This window comes from Oxyura jamaicensis, chromosome 3 (genome assembly GCF_011077185.1).
Source record: "Oxyura jamaicensis isolate SHBP4307 breed ruddy duck chromosome 3, BPBGC_Ojam_1.0, whole genome shotgun sequence".
Taxonomy (NCBI): Eukaryota; Metazoa; Chordata; class Aves; order Anseriformes; family Anatidae; genus Oxyura; species Oxyura jamaicensis.
The window spans coordinates 65948520-65967745 of record NC_048895.1 but is presented as its reverse complement, the minus strand read 5'-3'; the positions used below and the strand labels follow the sequence as shown (position 1 = coordinate 65967745).

At 36.1% G+C, this 19226-nt stretch overlaps 1 long non-coding RNA gene across 1 annotated transcript in view; it reads right to left on the bottom strand.

The window, feature by feature from the left end:
- The window catches only part of LOC118165353, an 18632-nt gene extending 12061 nt beyond the window's left edge, over window positions 1-6571 (bottom strand). Inside the window, exon 1 of the long non-coding RNA XR_004750005.1 lies at window positions 6538-6571. This is a non-coding gene — a long non-coding RNA (uncharacterized LOC118165353). The remainder of the gene's footprint in view (window positions 1-6537) is intronic.
- Between the last annotated feature and the right edge of the window lie 12655 nt (window positions 6572-19226).

Sequence of the window (19226 nt, the reverse complement as noted above, 5' to 3'; positions counted from 1 at the left end):
CTTTTTCTTTTTCTTTTTCTTTTTCTTTTTCTTTTTCTTTTTCTTTTCTTTTTCTTTCTGTCTTTCTGTCTTTCTGTCTTTTTCTTTCTTCCTTTCTGTCTGTCTGTCTGTCTGTCTGTCTGTCTGTCTTTCTGTCTTTCTGTCTGTCTTTCAGTCTTTTTATTTTATTTTCCTTATTCCTCTTCTCCTTATCTATCTTTTTAATTCATCTCCCTGTCTCTCTGTCCTGGCAATCTATCCCTATATGACAAAATAGAAACAGTCAATGGCAATGAGGTTAAGTGCTATATCTCCATACCAGTTAAGGCTAACTGCTTCCAGAGCATATTTGCCATGTGCACCATGTGTAATACCCTCCAGGTCTGTATCACACTGTTTTCTGTTATTGTTTCTTGTGTCCTGGTGCTTACCCTTCCTTAGAAGAGGGCCTTCTTTTCTGTTGTTTTCTTTTGACTCTTACATTGCCAGTCATGTTTATAGGCTTCTAAGTGCTACCCAGCATAAGCGTTCTCTGCCCAGTAAGAAGCTTCACCACATCCACCTCACTCATTCACTCCTTCCTTTTCTTTCCCTCCTACATGCTGTGGTTTTTGAAATTGCCTCAGTCTAACTTGTCATGTCACTAAATGAGATTCAATATGAGTAAAACAATCTCTCTTATAAGGTCAACTTGTCAGTTCCTCACTGCCATCTTATTTGGCTGAATGGTTTGAGGGTCAAAACCACTATCTGAATATCAATGCCTCTCCTTCATTTTGTAGAGACATGCTTGTAACTTATGATGTACTTCAAAAAATCAGGTATGTTTTGCTCAGGCTCATTCCATGGTCTCTTTTATTTGCAATGTAAATATACTCGTATCTGACTTGAATTCTAGTTTACATAATGTCTAACACAATAGTGTATGATTGCTAGAGGCCTATACTTATTATAAAATCATTATCATCCTTACTAATGTAAATGATCATTCTAATTGTAAATACTCCCCTTCTTAAAGAGCTTTATTTGTTATAGTCTGGAAAATGTTCTCCATATCTCAGAACTCACTGATTCCCCTCAAATTCAATGGAAGAATTGCCAATAAAATTATTTTCTGTATTCTGGAATATTTCTGATATTTCTACAAATCCTACTTGAAATGTAGATTTTGAACACCCAAAATTTTTTGGACACCCAATTAAAAATGTCAGGACCCAGTAAGGACAGAGAAACATATTGCTTGGACAATATTACATGGTAGAGTAATGACGTTGCTTCAAGATTTGTTTAAATATTCTCAGACTGTATGTACTGAAATGAACAGTGTAAGATATTATGAGGCATTTTAAGGTGAATATGAATTTCATGGAATCATAGAATGGCTGAGGTTAGAAGGGACCTCCAGAGATCATCTAGTCCAACCCCCCTGGTCAATCAGGGTCACCTAGAGCATGTTACACAGAGTCACATCCAGATGGGTTTTAAATATCTCCAAAGAAGGAGACTCCACAACCTCTCTAGGAACCATGTTCCAGTTCTCTGTCACCCAAAACATAATGGAGTTCTTCCTCATATGGCTATGAAACTTTCTGTGGTTCAGTTTATACCCATTACCCCTTGTCATATAACTGGCCACCACTGAGAAGAGTTTGGCCCCGTCCTCTTTACATTGTCCCCTCAAGTATTTGTAGATGTAGGTAAGTTCTCCTCTCAATCTCCTCTTCTCTAGTCTAAATAGGACCAGGTCACTCAGTCTTTCCTCATAAGACAGATGCTCCAATCCCTTAATCAAGAAGAAAGTATTTGAGCAAAGAGTGGAGTCACTCACTGATGTGATGGATCAGCAAGGCTTAGTTTGAATGCCTTGGCAAGAAACCAGGAAACCAGACTTGTAAGTTCCTTGGACCAAATAGCAATAGTTTAAGAATCATGTATGCTTCACAGCTGTACTCAGGGGAGCTCATAATTTCTGGACTGAAAATTTTCCTGTAAAACTCACTACTATTGAAGGGCTGCAGTCTTTATATTGACTGCTACAGGTTTCTCAATTACCCTTACTGAAGTTCCTATTGCTTCACTAAGGCAATAGCTGATTCACAGAAATTTCAGCAAATGACATTTTTGGAGGACTCAAATTGCACAAGAAAAGTAGACTGTTAAAAATTATATCTACAACCTTTTTTCCTTAAGGTTTCTTTAGATCACTGCCACTTCTGCTTACTTGTAAACTTGATTCAGTCTGAAAACATATAAAAACATGCCACTATCATTTTATATAAATAAATAAATAAATAAATCCCAAAGCGGCCTTGCTTCCTGAAGGATGTGCAGCTCAGGAGCTCTACCCTACTTTATTTAATCAGACTTGGCATGGCACAGGTGACATCAGGCCCAGTAGTCTTCATCACAGGTGGCTGAATCCTGGTGTGAGAAGAACTCTGTTACAGCAGAAGCAAGGCTAAATGGCTTGGGGATCTTACACAGCTGCTAGGGGCCATTCTGGTGTTGAAATAGCCAATTGCTGATGACAGTGTCTTCATATCAACTAGCACAGACTGTAGACGTGTCTCTCAGCTATATCTGTCATTCTGGGTTACAAGGGTGATTCTGAAACAGTTAAGAAGAGAGTTAGCATTGGTTTGTCAGGTAACATCAGGATTGTGACGTAAGGCACTTTTTTCAAGAAATGAAAATCTGCAGTTCACAAAAACCAGCCTATGCAAAAAGTGTGTTGAGAGAAAGGGCTAACATTTGTGGTCCTGTATTGTTACCTAGACGTGTATTTACAAGCTGTGTGTTTGCCAAAGGTTATAGTCAATGGGCCCCATAGGTTGCAGGTTTGCTTTTCCCCTAGAGAAAAAAATACAAAACAGTGATACAGCAGTGTTACACACATCTTAGTAAAGATTCTATAAACATATATTTGATTTTAAATCATGTGGAATAGACAGAGGCAGAAAAATGGTAGGTATGGGGTAAATATTTGCAATACTGTAAACTCTTGTATGGGTACATCACTGACTATGAATAACCATGCAGTACATATTGTAGTCCTGTAGGATCTTTTATGTCTCTTCAGAAAAAAAAAAAAAAAAACAAGACAGAGACATTGTAAAATTAATTACTTCCTTATCTCCTCATGGAGGTAATGAAGGTGTTGTTCCACCTTGGCAGAAGACAGATTTGTGTTCCTTGCCCAGTGTGGTAGCACAGTGGTAGGATGTGGTAATAAGTGGTAGGATGGTGAAGGGCATGTAACACAAGTCCTATGAGGAGCGGCTGAGGGAACTGGGGTTGTTTAGTCTGGAGAAGAGGAGGCTCAGCGGAGACCTTATTGCTCTCTACAACTACCTGAAAGGAAGTTGTGGTTGGCTGGGAGTTGGACTCTTCTCACGGGTAACTAGCATTAGGACTAGAGGGAACAGCCTCAAGTTGCTCCAGGGGAGATTCAGGTTGGAAATTAGGAGACATTTCTTCTCAGAAAGAGTAGTCAGGCATTGGAACAGGTTGCCCAGGGAAGTGGTGGAGTCACCGTCCCTGGGGGTGTTTAAGAAAAAGTTGGATGTGGTGTGTAGGGACACGGTTTAGTGGGTGATATTGGTGGTAGGGGGATGGTTGGACCAGGTATATTGGATGTCTTTTCCAAACCTAATGATTCTATGATACAAAGACATAGGCCAAAATTTCTGTGTGGAGAAAAAAAATTGTATTTTGTGTATACATGGAAGATAAATGCATCTGTGGCGTCTCTTCAGAATGATTTACCACATTGCCATCTTGAAAGTATGTATTTTCAGTGGTGATACTAAAGATAATGATACTAATAATCAAGCTTGTACAGAAAACCTTACTTGGTTCAGCTCTCTAAAGGGAAGCAAGGAGGGTTTTAACTTAAAGAATACAAGGGGAAATACAGAAGTAAAAAAGATTGGCAGTCTCCTAAAATATAAGTCATAACATGTTGTGACACAAGGATATGTATTGTTATGTCAGAGATTATGGGCTCAGTTTTGCAGTGTGCTACAGACCTGGTTCCAATCCTTAAGTGTGAATACTTCATTATAATGTAAACCAAAATGCTTTTTTCAAATCATGGCCAGAATAGTAGCATTTCACATAATGCTTTGAATAAATTCTTCTAATTCAAAAAGAAACTATCATTATTTGGCAACAATTAATTTTAGGACACTCACCTCTATGTTCCCACAACAGAATACATATCTGTTTTATTAGAAGACCACTGCCATTAAGAAACTTCTTTTTCTTGTTCCCATGAGTAGTGGCATAATGTCAATCTTACTATGAAAAAATTAGCATATATGCAGTACAGTGTAATATTCCCCCCCCAAACACACACACACACGCTGATATGTGCATTACAGGAGTTTTCATAGGTGCTATCCTCTGAAAATTTGTGATCCATATGTGGTGTTGTAACCATGACTTCCGACATCATCAAGTTCAAAAGCAGTAATTTAGAATTAGTGATACAGGCAGACCTGCAAGTGCCTGTATCCCAATTAGCAGGGACTGACCTTTGACTTGCTCATTTATTAAAGCTGTAGGACTGTAGCACGAAATGAATAAAAATAATAAAAAAAATAATAAAAAAATAATATATAAAAAAAGGTAGGGTATCTTGGTATATATGTTTTAACTACCAAATGGTAATTCCAAGTTTCTCTCATCATTATTCCTGTCTGACAAAGTGTTAATTTTCAGAGACCAGCTTGCATTCCCTCATGCTTACTGGATATAAATTCCTCCAGGGATTGCTTTTGATTTGCATTCTCCTATTAATGCTACTGTTAGCCTTGATAGCTTCGTTGAGAAGGTTACAGAATGTAATAAATATATTCATCTGAGACCCAGTGCCTTCTTGTTTGGCTTATTTTGAACAGATTTTTCAGTGTTGAGTGGAATTAACTGAAATACTGCCTCAGCCTTTATTCAGAAGGGAATGTTTGCTCCCCTGCTGTAAAAGCTCAGTGTCCTCCTGTCTTCTTTGCCCTGTCACCAATTATCTTTTAGCATTTACAAGTTATCTTCCCTCTGGTTCATTAGAAAAAAAAAAAAAGAAAAAAAAAAAAAAGGCAGCTTTAAAAAAATACACTGAAGATACACTGCGAGTGCAAGTGTTGTATTTATGCCAATTCATTAATTGACTTTATCTTTGTCTCCAGTTTGGCTTAAACAAAACTTGTGAATGGAGCCTTAGAAAGAATACATAACAAATATTGGAAAGATGTAAACTGCAGTAAGGTAGAGGATCTCTCACCTCAGGGTTGTAGTGGTAATTATCATTAATACTAACTACAGATTCCTACAAGAAGCAGAAAGTAAACCTTCTGAGTAAGTGATGGCTACAAGAAAATTAAAAAATATCTCTCAATAGTGTGGGCAGAGAAACTACAGAACAGGAGGAAGAAGGAGTGAATGGTGGCAAATAAAATGAGTTGTTTCTGCTTTATATGGCAACATTGGCATGGGGAGGATGAAAGTGTGCATTGAAGAAGGAAAGAAGAAAGAGATTAGCTAGGGGACAGGTGAGAAAAAAGTTCAAATTGTGATTTTTTTCTGTCCGAGGAGACTCCCCACAGAGGCTGTCAGTGGGGATACTCTTACCAGGCAAAAGAGAACAGAGGAGATGCAGGGATGTAGGCGGTGTCATTTGGATCTACCCAACTCTCCCCACTTGTCAGGTGTTGCCATCCTAGAAGGAGCACAGTATGCAATGTAAATTAGGGCTGAACATCAACAGAATGGAAAATAGAAGGAGGGAAAGATGCAAACAAAATAGATATATCTATTTGTGGTGCTCCAAAAATGCTGCCCAATACTCCTTATTTTAAAATGAGTGCTGGCAATTAACTTTATTTGCTTGTGTCTTGAGCCTTTGTTAAAATGGTCCTGCTTAATCTGTCACCTGTTTCATTCATGAATTGAAATCATAACCACTTGAGAAAGGACTTTCACCCATGTGATGGTTTTCCTCAGTAGTGAATGCTAGAGCTGTGGTCTCAGACCACCTGAATGTGGGATCTGTCTTTTAATGTGGCCCATGTGCTTTTTCTCTAAGTATATACACATCGTATGTATCCTATCACAAAGTAGTCCGTTGGCTCTGAGGAGAGTGATAATAACAATAATAGACGTAATGTTGATAATTATAATAATAGTAAATGATTCAGAGATAGATCTCTAGGTTAGATATAATTGATTTTGAAAGTGAATGACAACTATATTTACCTGGTAAATACATGGTTTTAATGCAGTTGCTGGAACAAGATACCCGCATCACAGAAAATAGGAAAGCTAATGGTTTCTCCCCCAGGTCCCAACAGAGGAACACAGAGGGCACATTTAGCTGGGCAAGGCTGCACAGATTCTGCCTTTGCTGTGCTGTGCTGATTTTAGGAAGGAGCATATTGGACTTAATTTTCAGTTGCTATCAGCCCAACTCTCACAAGCATTTCATTCAATTAGGAAGAACACCAAAACCAATTTAAAAAAAATGACAAAAGGAAGAATCCAATATGAATAAAGTTGCTTGCTTACCACTGTAATGGCTGTCCCACTTCTTCATCAGATGGGATTATCTGGAGAGAATAATGCTAACTACTTTTTTTTAATTTATTTTTTTCAGTTTATCTCAAGTCACCATGGTGAGTATCTGAGTATCATTTTTCTAAGTACATATATTTTAAAACAGCTTTCCTTGTAAATGCAAATGATATAGGAATGGCCTCTTAATGGTTTATTTTTATGTCCAGTATTAACTTAAGTGAGTCTCATTTACTCAGTATTCTGGTGCATATAGTTGAGGAATAAAATAATTATTAATATTATCATATTGCCCCATGCAAGCATCAGATTATTCAATGTGTTCATCTTGACTCTCCCAGCATATGCAAGCTTTTTATGCCTTCTGAGTGCTGAGTTAACTATGTGCATTTTAATTGATTTAATTGATTTTACAAATGAATTTCAGCATCAATATCATAGCTTAAATTTTATTTTTATAACAGGTATGCTCAGATGTCCAAAAATGACCTCAACATATACTTCTTGAAAACTGTGCTGGAAATTGATTTGCTCTGGGATCATATTGGGGACAGATGTTTCCTAGCAGCCAGAGGAGCCCTTTTGAAGTTAGTGTAAAATAAATATCAAGACTTTTATTTTTAATGTTAAATTATTTAGCATCTACCACTGTATTCAGACCTTTATATACTGCTGCATAGTCAAAGTACTCAATTTATTATTTTCTGCCACAGCTGATCCCATATACTCTCCATCTATGTATTATCAGTGCCTCACATCTCCTAGCAGGTGCTGAAATTTGTTCTGTAAATGTTAACAGAAACGGCAGAAGAAATCTGAACATTCACTAACAAATGTCCTCGGAAAACCAGCAGTTGAAAGAACCCAACAAAAAGCTCCTGCCAGAAACTATTTGATCATAAACCTCTCAAGCAGAAAATTGGCAATCACTGCAGAAACAATTCCTCAGGAAAGTATTCAACTTTCAAATAACCCTGAAACATAACTTGATAGCTTTTGATTTCCAGTGAGGGAGTCTCACAATCCATCCCTGCACTGGAACCCAGTGAAAGGAAAAGACCTGCCTACTGTCCCCTTGGACCCTGGAACTATCATCCTTTAGGGAGAAGAGTGAATTCATTTGAAATACAGGGATGATGATTTTCTACATGCTGCTTCTGCACACAGAAGTGAAGAAAACCCAGAAATTTTTGGATGTTTTTTTGTAAAAGTTCTGAAGTTTTTTGTTTGCTTGTTTGTTTTTGTGCGTGTGTGTGTGTTTAAATCCCTGGATGGATTTACAGTAAGCAAAATAAGTAAAACAGACACCATTAAGTTTTGATGATTTCATGTTCTTCCTTGCATGCTCCCCAGGGGTGTGTGGGAGACAGTAAACACCAGAAGTAACTGTGTGTGTGCACTGGATTTGAAGGACAAAATAGATGTGGTGTTAGCTGGCACATACACACAGCAGAAAATGAAAGGGGAAAATGGCTGGTTTGGGACCAGCCTCTTCCAATTGCTTTCCTGAGAAGCTGAAATAAGCAAGGAGTGAAGCAGAAGGCTTTGCAGATGCCTGCAGGTTGTTAATTATTGTTCCACTTCTCTCAGGGGCAGCATACAGGGAAACAGAAACAGAGGTAGTTTCCTGCACTCTGATATGTCTTCATTCACAAATGTGACACAGTCTGCTGCAACATGAAGCAATAAAAACTACTTTTCATGCAAGTCCAAGAGTTTGGATGAGAAGCTCTGCAAACATAGAGAATGAATTTTAAGGGTATAATTAACATGGGAAACACCTTGTGCTGCTCAGTAGAGAAAAAAAAAAAAAAAATTACTTGGCTGAAAATGCAACATGCAGAAGGTTTTGCTTTGTGAACATAAGCAAAGAAAGTGGGAAGTTGAGATACTTATCCATAATCTGAATTTTTATAATGGGAAAATATCAATTTCTTCTCTGTCACCTCATCTCCTTCAACATTATTTTTTCTCTGTTTTCTACATTGATACCAAAATTTTAAATGGAGGTTTTGGGGGATAAATTAAGTTCCATAATTATATACCATGATAACCAGCTGTATATATGCTTAAGTCAAATAAGTGACTTGTTAAGAGAGAATGCTTTTAATAGGCTTAGTTTACATTGTATAATGATATTCATGAATAAAAAAAAATAAATAATTCTCAGTCTACCTTGTTGATTTTCAGGGTATTGGGTCCTGATTTTGACCAATATGGGAAGCCTTACACAGCTACATTGAGTAAACTCGTCTCATAAATATGCAAACGTTTATTTTTATTTTATTTTTTTGTTCTGTAGAAGAAATGCAGTCGATACGTGGATTGTCTCAGGTCCTGTTCTCTCTGCAAATGGACTTAAGCAAGGCTGATTTTTCAAGTTATGAGTCAATATGTTTCTGTGTATTAGATGTCAGGAGTAAAGCCCTCGAGCATATGTGTGTGTATGTATTTGTATGGAAGAGGAATGAAGTGTGATAAATGCTGGTGACAAGACTCAGGTAGTCTTTCACATGTGTACTTTTCTGCCTCAAGAAATAACAGTAGCAGAAATGAAAAAATTGACGTGGGAGTGGGATGGAGCGTTTTAATTTTGTAGTGCATAATATACAGCCGGGGGTAGCAATAAGGGAAATACTAAGGGGATTAAATATCTTCTGAAAATCTGAAAAGCAGACCATAATATAAAAGATTTAATAATTATTAATTCACTTCTAAAGCACATCAGTGTAGAAGATTTCAGTAAACTTTCTGGCTTCCAGCTTCCTTAAGTATAGAAATGTTACACTGTGTATAAATAACTTTATATGGGGGTATTATTAAAATGATACACTGATTATAGTATACAGTTTATAGACTGAAAAAGCCATAGGAGTTTTCAAGTCTTTTGGTATTTTTTATTTTTTTATTTTTAAATTATGGGGAAAGTAAACAGTCTGTTACTGGAATATAGGAAGGTGGGAGTTTATGATGTATTCTTGCCTAACCTAAGGTCAGAGCTATTCATAAATCACTTGACAGCAGAAATATACTTTTATTTCACTATTGGTGAGAAAATATTCTGTTTTAGAATTTATAATACTTTTTATATTGTTTATGTAAGGCACATGCTTACTTTTACCTATATTTAATAAAATGAAGTGTATTATCCCAAGCTTTTATGCCTAAAGAAACTGAGACAGGAAGGCTAACTAGCTTATTTTGAGGAAAATTATTTTATTTGTTCTTTTCTGTAACTGTCAGTTTAATTTTAAAACAATAAAAATAGTATTGCCTGATCAAGTATATTTCCAGCTTCTCTCTTCTGATTTTTCAGAGTTGTCTGGTGTCCACTGTGGTATTATCTTAAGTTTATGAATTATTCTTGCTTGTAATATATTAATTTCACAATAAATATTGTAAGAGAGTGGGGAGGGATTCTCTGACAGGTCTTGGAAACAAGATTTCCCAGGTGCTTGTCTTGCCATGATCTTTTAAATCCATAAATGTCAAGTAAATATTTATTTAAAAGAAAATGAAATTACAGAAGATTATGATGAACATGGAGATTAATGCCTGGGCACTGACATACTAATTATAGCGCAACAGTCCAAAGTTTACTTTTTTTGTAGCTGCAGGGTGTAAATGCTTAAGAGATCTCTAAATTCAAATGCATTGTGATTGGGCAGTGCTTTTTTTTGTTGTTGTTGTTTTGTTTGTTTTGTTTTGTTTTGTTTCATTTTTTCCCTCTACTAATTATAAAGGGATTTGAAGGTGATTAATTTAGCTTTGCAGTCCTGAGAACAGTAATTAGTAGCTGTGACTCCAGAAGTCAGTCTCTGGAAATCATCAACTATTATTTTGTCCAAAGCCTTATAAATAAGCTGTTTTCTTATATCTCAATATTTAATAGAGATAATTTTATTTTTTAAGAGGTAGGTCACTCCATTCTGGAATGAGGACAGTACTCACATCAGCAGTGGATCATTTGGTGATGATCAAACACCACTACTGTTCATTACTACACGTGGTTTCACATATCTTGCTTGGGTCAGGTCTGTTCCCAGTTTACTTATTGCTCAGTGAACATTAGCTTAAACGTCCAAGAATCAAAGACCATTTTATTAAATTGGCAATGTATTAAGTTAAAGGACTCTTGGCCTGAATTTCTTTCCTTAAGTGATCAATTTTGCCAAATTGCCCTGGCTTGGGACAACTACTGGGACAACCATTGCCTAGATGTGATTTTTCAGTCCCGACAACTAACTTTTTCACTGGAAAGCCAAGCACCACTTACTAACATATGGCTGGTGGCTTATTTGTATTATTACTTTACTTTTTTTTTTTTTTTTTTTTTTTTCATGTCCCTGAAATAGTATATTTCATACTTAAATTTTGGCCTCAAATTCAAATTCTGATAAAGTGTTTATGAGCCCATGCCATGGGCTCAAAAGCAGAATGTGCTGATGTTCATTATTTTGTCTGGTTTTGATTGTGGCTTGAGATTTGGTTTAGGGTGACATAGGAAGGTCAAGTACTCTATTTATCTAATATTTATTTTAGGGGGGTTCAAGAATGAAATATGTTTTGGATCCTTTGAAAAATCTTCCTCCATATCATAATTATGTTCTATGAACAATTCTCCTACCATCAATGACCAAAGGTAGAGAACGGTAAAGCTCTTCCAATTAAACTAAGGAGACTCACAGTTTCTGGCCAAAACTCTAAATGAATTTAATGTTTTCCTTACTGATTTTTGTTTCCTTATGCATCAGAACATTCTTGTTTCATATAAGCCTAGAAACAAAACCTCTGCAGGAGGCAATGATACACCTTAGTGAAATAGGAGCTGGTAGTCTGTGCTGTGCATGTGAGAGGCTGTAGCCCAAGATACAGTGGTGTACGGTGATTTTGAACTACTTTACTTTGTTCCAGTGGTGGTGTGTCTTGTGGCAGCCCTTTTTCTGTTAGAAACATTCAATTACAGCAGCTATAACAACATCTGGAATATCTGAAGCAGTGTGTATTGCAGACTCAATCTTAGCTGTTTTAAAACACTTTTATGCTGTTTCAGCATCGTTTCTTCAGTAGCAAGAGGTCCAGCCAGAGCAAGGGTGTAGGAATTTGAACAAGATACTGTTGCAGTGCAGTTCTTAAAGATGTATGTTCAGTGCTTTATAGATGCTTTGTTTACAAAGTCTGAACCCAGTCTGTTTGTGGTGTAGTGCCCCTCACAGTATGTGTGCATTGATTGTATAGCACATTTATATTCTGCATTCTTTCCATGATTAATCATTAAAAATTACTACTGAGATTGTAAAAAACATATTCTTGATAGTTATTTTTTTTTTTTTTAGTTCAGCCTTAGGAAGACCAGCTTTTACTTGGGCTTCACTTCACATTGCCTCTGTCAATTGAAAACAAAAGAAATCAAAAGTTCTTTTTGAAGAGATGGTTAAGACACTTCGGGGGTAACTATAATTATGTTTATCTTTTGCCCGTGTTCTTGCTTTTGTACCTTCTTCCATCTGTCCATATGACAAGCACAAAAATGTGTTTGAGTACTATGAACATTTTTCTGCTTGTCTTTCGTCTGTTTTGAAAGCAAAACAAAGTAATCTATTTTCTGCATGTTCTGATTGCATCAAAAACAGGGACTACGGCAGTAGTTTGGGGTATTTTATATGCCGATGTGCATATAAAATATATGCACATCATTTTATATAACGATGTGCATATGAACCCAAACCTTATTTTCTTTCTCTCTCAGAAAGCATCTTTTATGATTTCTTCCTCAGTATGTGTCTTTCAGTAAGCCTAGGTGAAAGTCAACTCACTTGCCTGTGGGATGATATTTTTTACTGGTGGTATCTTGCTGTGAGAGAAGTTATAGGATTAAAAAAAAAAAAAAAAAAAATTGTTCAGGCAGGCAAACCATTGAGATCTGTCCTGAAATCTTTATCAAAGCAGAATATGCTGGAAAGTGTGAATAGAAGCAATTTAAAAGTGTTAGTTCATAGAAAGCTGGCTGTTTAATTTGTGGAGTTTGAAGGGGATGAGAATGAATGACCATATGAGACCTGATATGGTAACGCTGGCTGACTCCAAGGAGTCCAAAAAATAAGGAGGAAGATACAGGAAAGGACAGGACAAGCATCCACTTGAGCACTGTGCCAAAGAACTCAAGAGGAAGAGGTGGGAAAAAAAAAAAAAAAAAAAAAGAGAGAGAGAGAGAAAGAAAGAACAATGTTTAGGAAGCATAGGAAGTGAGTGATAAGTGAAATCTTCAATCTTTAATGTTAGCAGTGGAATCAAAAGACAGAAAAACTAACCATGGTTAATATTTCCAAAAGAGATATATATGCAACACCAGAATCATTCCACATACCCACAACTGACTGTGGATGATAATTTAAAATTTCCTCTTCTCTGTATTTATTAGATGTCTTTTAGGAAGCAAACTGCAAATATGGGGATACTTTGCTGCACTGTATTCTTGAAGAAAAGCTTCCTCATTGTTGCTAGAAAGTTTCCTCACTGTTGCTAGAAAGTGAATAAGGACTTAGTTGGAGCTCTTAATCTGGAGAGCCATGCAGTGAAAGTAGCACTGTTTTTCAAAGGACACAGGGAAATGAGTTAATTGCAGAGATGCATGAAGACAATTGAATCCCTACAATTTATGTATTTTTTCCATGTTCTATATAAAAACAAGTTCTACTGATATCTAAATTTGAGTTGCAAATTCTTCCTCAGAAGTCTCACAGCTTTCTGATATTCCTGTACAAACTCAAATGGATGATTAACACTGAAATATTAAACTTAAAGCTGAAATATTTAGGAATTAGTAATCTCTTTCTTCTCAGGTGTGGGACTATTTATATCAAGACACTGCTTTGTACACGGACAGGGAGTAAGCATTGAGAAGAAGGTGGTGAGAGCCTGTGGCCAAGCTACAGTGGTGCTAGAGGACTCTTTCTCCAGTTTAGTACAACTATCTGTTAAAAAATTTTTCTCTGCCTCCACTCCATGTCCTCAGGAGCTATACCTCCTGTGTGTTTGGTTTGTCAGAGATCATTCTTCCTTTACCTGTATAGTCATGGACCTGAAAGTCCCATTCCATACTTCACTCATTGTCACTGGTCTACCAGAAGCTCCACTTCATTCTACTTGCCTGTGACTCTGCAGCTAGGTGGCATTCACTAAGCAAACCCTCTTGGGGACAGTTGCTGATCATAGATATTTGCTTGCACTGCTGGGTCTGTTCTGTACTACTGAATGCCATTGTGGAAATCAAATGTGGCACTGGAAATTTGCTGGGTGTGACCCTTCTTGTTGTCAGGAATAAACTTTCTGCCTTAATGCAACGTCAGAAGAGTTGCTGCTCTTTCAAGTGACAGATGTCAAGTAGCCAGAGGGACCACTGAAAAGGTGAGCTGTCTAGCAGTCTGTAAGTGGTTCTTGTATGCATGGCAAATGTCCCTCAGCCCTGGATTCAGTGTGCTTCACTAAAGAATCATACAATCATTAAGGTTGGAAAAAACCTCCAAGATATCTGGTCCAACCATCACCCTACCACCATCACCCACTAACCCTAGGCACCAGGTCCAACCTTTACTTAAACACCCCCAGGTGACTCCACCACCTCCCTGGGCAACCTGTTGCAATGCCTAACTGCACTTTCTGAATACAATTCCTAATTTCCAACTTGAACCTCCCCTGGTGCAACTTGAGGCCATTCCGTCTTGTCCTGTCACTAGTTATCTGTGAGAAGAGGCTCACAAGCTGACCACAACTTCCTTTCAGGTAGTTGTAGAGATCAATAAGGTCTCCCCTGAGCCTCGTTTTCTCCAGACTAAATCCTCTTCTCAAGACTAAAAACTATCTTCACTCCCAGATTAAATTCAATTCCCTGATTCTGATGTTGAACTCAAGGGACATAAGGAAAACACGACTTCTCCAAAACTGTGTAGCATTATCAGTGACATTCACCTGATGGGCCAACACTGACTGTGTTCCCAAGAGGAAATGAATAGTTGTTTTCCAGATATAGGTATGATTTCATAATTTCATATTTCCTCATGGCAAATACAGTGCTATCTCCACCTCTTTGCAGATGCCCTCACATAAAAATAAGCAGTATTTCAATCACTTCAAAATATATTTACAAAATATTTTTATCTCTGTTATAAAGCAACTCTTTCTGAGACCACTGAGACAGGCAGATCTCCTAAAACAATCCCCTGCAATTCCACCTCATGTTGACAATAATGTCTGAAATAAACAAAAATGGGATTAAATTAGTATCCCGTTTTTCCTTTCTATTCCTGGAGAATTTTTCTCTATGCTCTGTGCTCTGTGCTCTTCATTCTTTGGAGCTAGAGTACCTGGGAAATCTCAGTCATAGTGGCTGAGGGCAGGAGGGCTTTTGTTTGTTTGTTTGTTTGTTTGTTTGTTTTGTTTTGTTTTGTTTTTTCAGTCCATACTCTATAGAGATGACCATTCTAGATTTGTGAGCATAAAGGAAGATGAGTTACATCATTTTCTCTGAGCTTTCATCTTGTAAAAAATTATGAGCATGTATGTGTGCTTACAAAACTGTTTCTTCCTGAAAAAAATCTAAAGCAATGAGATATAATGAAGGAATTTACATATTCTGAGCCACACATCAACAAGGTGAAAGAAAAGTCCATGATATTCATTAATCTTTTGGCTAGGTTATTTATTTATTTATTTATTTATTTATTTATTTATTTATTCCCCAACAAGTATTCACTAAATTAGAATGGTTCCATTTAACTTGAATACCAAATTTAATTTTGATTTTGGATTAGGGATGTTCATCTCACTCAAATCTCCTTAACAATGAACTTTGTTTTTCTTAATTCAGGGATTGTGTAATGTTGAGATGTTAGGTCTTTGATATTTTCTGACACACTCTCTGGATTTTTATGTGAATCAAAGATTTAAACAATTTCTGTGTAACAGGAAATCATTATCTATGTTCAGCTCATTGATGTGGCTGAGTTTAGGGGGCTCAGCTTTTCTTCTGCTATGATTGAGCAGTATATGATAATTCATTTATTACTCTTTGGGGCTCAATGAGAAATGTCTCCATGGTATTGAGACTTATAATAATGTCTTTATACTTCTTAGAAGTACATATATTAACACTCCGAGAACTTAATCAAAAGAAAGGAAAAGGGCCAGGAACTGAAAAAAATAAAAATGTGAAATCAATTAAGGTTTTTATTCATGTCTCAAATTAATTTCTCAATTTAGTTTTTTGTTGTTGTTGTTGTTTGTTTGTTTGTTTGTTTGTTTTAAGCCTGTTGACTGTCAGCTCTATTTAACTGGAGAGTGCATTTCAGAAGCAAATTTTTGCTAGAGCAACTGCTCCATCTGAACTACACACAATTTTCATGTACAAAAAACTTGCTGCAGGAAAGGCAATCAATAATTAGATGGCTTTCATTCACTACTTCATTTCTATTCTAATTTTAAAAATCTTATCAGTGTTGGTTTATTCTCTGTCTAACACATCTCATGAATTGTTACTAGCATGCATAAGTTGCAGAATATCTTATTCAGAACAATGGAAAAATTCTACTCAGCTTATAAAATCAACAGAGATTTTAATATATGCTGTTACAGAGGGAAAATGACTTTCTCTCTTAGACTTTACTTAAAGTTTCATGCCTGAACTTGTTTTTTTCTGCTAGAAAGAGAATATCCAAAACTTCACTTTTTTTGTTGCTTGTGGTTACTTAACCCAGAAAGAGTCAGTTGTTTATAACCACAGAACATTTTTATTTGCACATATATCTTTGAAGAACAGTGTGTGAACAGAGTAGGGTATTTATAACAAGTGATCAGCCACAAAACAACAACAACAACAACAAACAACAACAAGAGGTTATGCAATTTTAATTGGTTTAAATAAATATAAGAGAATCAAAAGGCTTTTTTTTTTTTTTTTGGGATGTCTTGGCTAAGCTGTCTGCTTTTAGACAAGACAAAAAATAACAGAAAACTGAAAATGAAAATTACTGAGTGAAATATTACTACAAAATTTTATTTAACTTTTACCTTTATTATTATTATTTGTAGAAAAAAATAATTTAGGCTCTTTCAAATTAAGACTGTGCATATCTGCAAATTATCTATGCACATTTTCTGTCATTAGTTGAGATCTGTTAATCTTGGAAAATTGGATCGGCTTCCTTTGTTTTCCTCTGTACTTCTGACCTACCTCTGAGCACAGGAGATATTTATGACAGATTTGTTTAATTTTTTATCTGTTAAAATGTTCCTGGAGTTTTTGAACAATGTAATATCTGTTTATATCATCAGGAAAGCATCACATCTATCGTAGTTTCTCTCAAGAGTAATGACATTTTCTATTATCTCTCTCAAAGTATTACTTTGAAATATCTGAATGAAGCCTTTTTTTTTTTTTTTTTTTTTTTTTTTTTTTTTTTTTTTCTTCTTCTTCCTTGATCTGAGGAAGATCTAGAATTCTATGGGAAGAATTATCACTTGCAAGCATTTGCCAAACAGCAAAACAATTTTATGTTATGGATTATAAAACTGTTCCTCTGAATTCTTTGTGCTGATCACTTATCTAGCACTATTTCTATTTACTGCCTGCAGGGAAGTATATTAAGTATCTTTTAAAAGTATCTTAAAAAAAAAAACAAACCAAAAAAAAAAACAAAAAAAAACAAAAAAACAAAAAAAAACACTTTTCCAGTCTTTTTGAGATTCCTTAGGTGAAATTGCTAGGATTTGGAACATTAAAGTGAATTCCAGGAGTTGAGTCTTGTGGTAATATGGTAATAAGGCAAATGAGATGATAAGCAAAGTAATCAATAACAAATAATCAATAACAAAGTAATCAATAACAATTTGGCTACTTCTCTGAGGTTACAACACATATTGCACCACTGTGACTTCAACAGACCACCAATACCATCATCTGTATTGATTTACGGTAGGCAACAGAGCCTTCTAGTACAGGGTGTTTCTCCACATTGCATGAGTTAATAATGTCAATGCCTATGGCAATAGGCATGTACACACAGTTTTACACTTATTATTATTATTATTATTATTTTCTGGTGAATAGAGGAGAGAAAAGAGGCCATTACATGAACCCAGAGGCTACAAAAAGCACAGATTTTGTAAACAAGAAAAGCAGAATGACAAGTTCAAACCACCCTAAGACATATGTCTGTGGGTCAAACAAACAGAAAACACTAATTTGTGCAATAGTGTGAGGACCCCAGGCAGGGTCAGTCTAATTAAGTCAGTCTGAAAAAATACTTAAGGTAGTTTTAGCAGGGTGAGATTTATGCCACTTACAGCTCACATTGAGAAAATGCACTGAGCATTAAGAGGGAGGGAACCTTATATTTTCTCTCTGTGCTCATTATCCTGCTTCTCAGTTTATGTTAATTCTGTATGCTTAAATCCTTTCCATAACCTGCCAGACAAAAATTTATCCTTTGCCTCCCTACAAGAGGATTGCTAAAAATATTCAAAATCACATATTAGATAATGGATCAAGGGTGCCAAGATTCTCTCAGTCCTTTTCACTTCTCCATAGAGGGTCCAGCAGTATGTGTACCCTAAAATTTCATGTGCAGATCCTCTGTTCTTCATTTGCATTGTTGAGATGGCAAGGTCTGCCATTCGGAGAGTGTGGTGTCATTCCACAAAATCTGCCCTTAGAAGAAAAGCTCCTGGATTAAATTCAGCAAGACACTTGAATAGTAATGAGAATAATAATAATAATAATAATAATAATAATAATAATAATAATAAATCCTTCCCCACCCTGCTTTTCACTTTTAAAACTTAAAGCCTTTACTCCAGCTGTGCTAAGTACCACACACAAAAGCATCAAAGGGAACAATTCATACCTTATAAGGAAAAAATCATTTTAAACAGACAGTCTAACTAGACATGACTAGGCAGTGAGGAGGGTTACAATTATGCCTGCCTATTCTGTGGTTCAAAGGGATTTGGTTAATTAGCCAAGGCTGTGCCAGAAGCCTGGGGACAAAGAGGGAGGTGAACTAGGTTCTTTTGAGTTCTTCTGAGAGTACTGTAATTACAAGGTCATGTTTCCATGAGGATGAACACCAAACATTTTATTAGGCATTTCTTCCTCTCCAGTTCCTTCTCTGGGTGATTTCCATCCCTTTTCCCATCCAAATCTCTCTTACTCCAAATGTCACTGGTCTTTTATTGGTCCTGGGACTATTCTGCATGTTTAGAAAGTTTTATTTTGATACATAGGAATTTCTTATTTGTAAACTTTAATATTTATTGTTAAAGCTTATTGCTATTTTGAGTCACTCTGGCTGAAGAGATATGTAGCATATAGACAATAGAATATATTCTATACCATATATAAAAATGTGTTGTTTTTTTTTTGACATGTGCATCATTTACAACACTGCTAACAGGTAGTTTACAGTTCCGATGTTTCTAACGATAAGTAATGGTATTTCATTTATTTTGTTTGGAAGCCTGACTTGGCTTTGATCAAAAGTCTGTTGAAGGACTCCCAGCCATATGATCACTTTTGGACCTTTACATTAATAAATTCTTTGGTTTCATATGTGGAAACATTCTTTCCATCAGCAATGATGGGCACCATAATGTTCAGATTCTCCAAAGCTGAAAATCTCCTCTTTCTT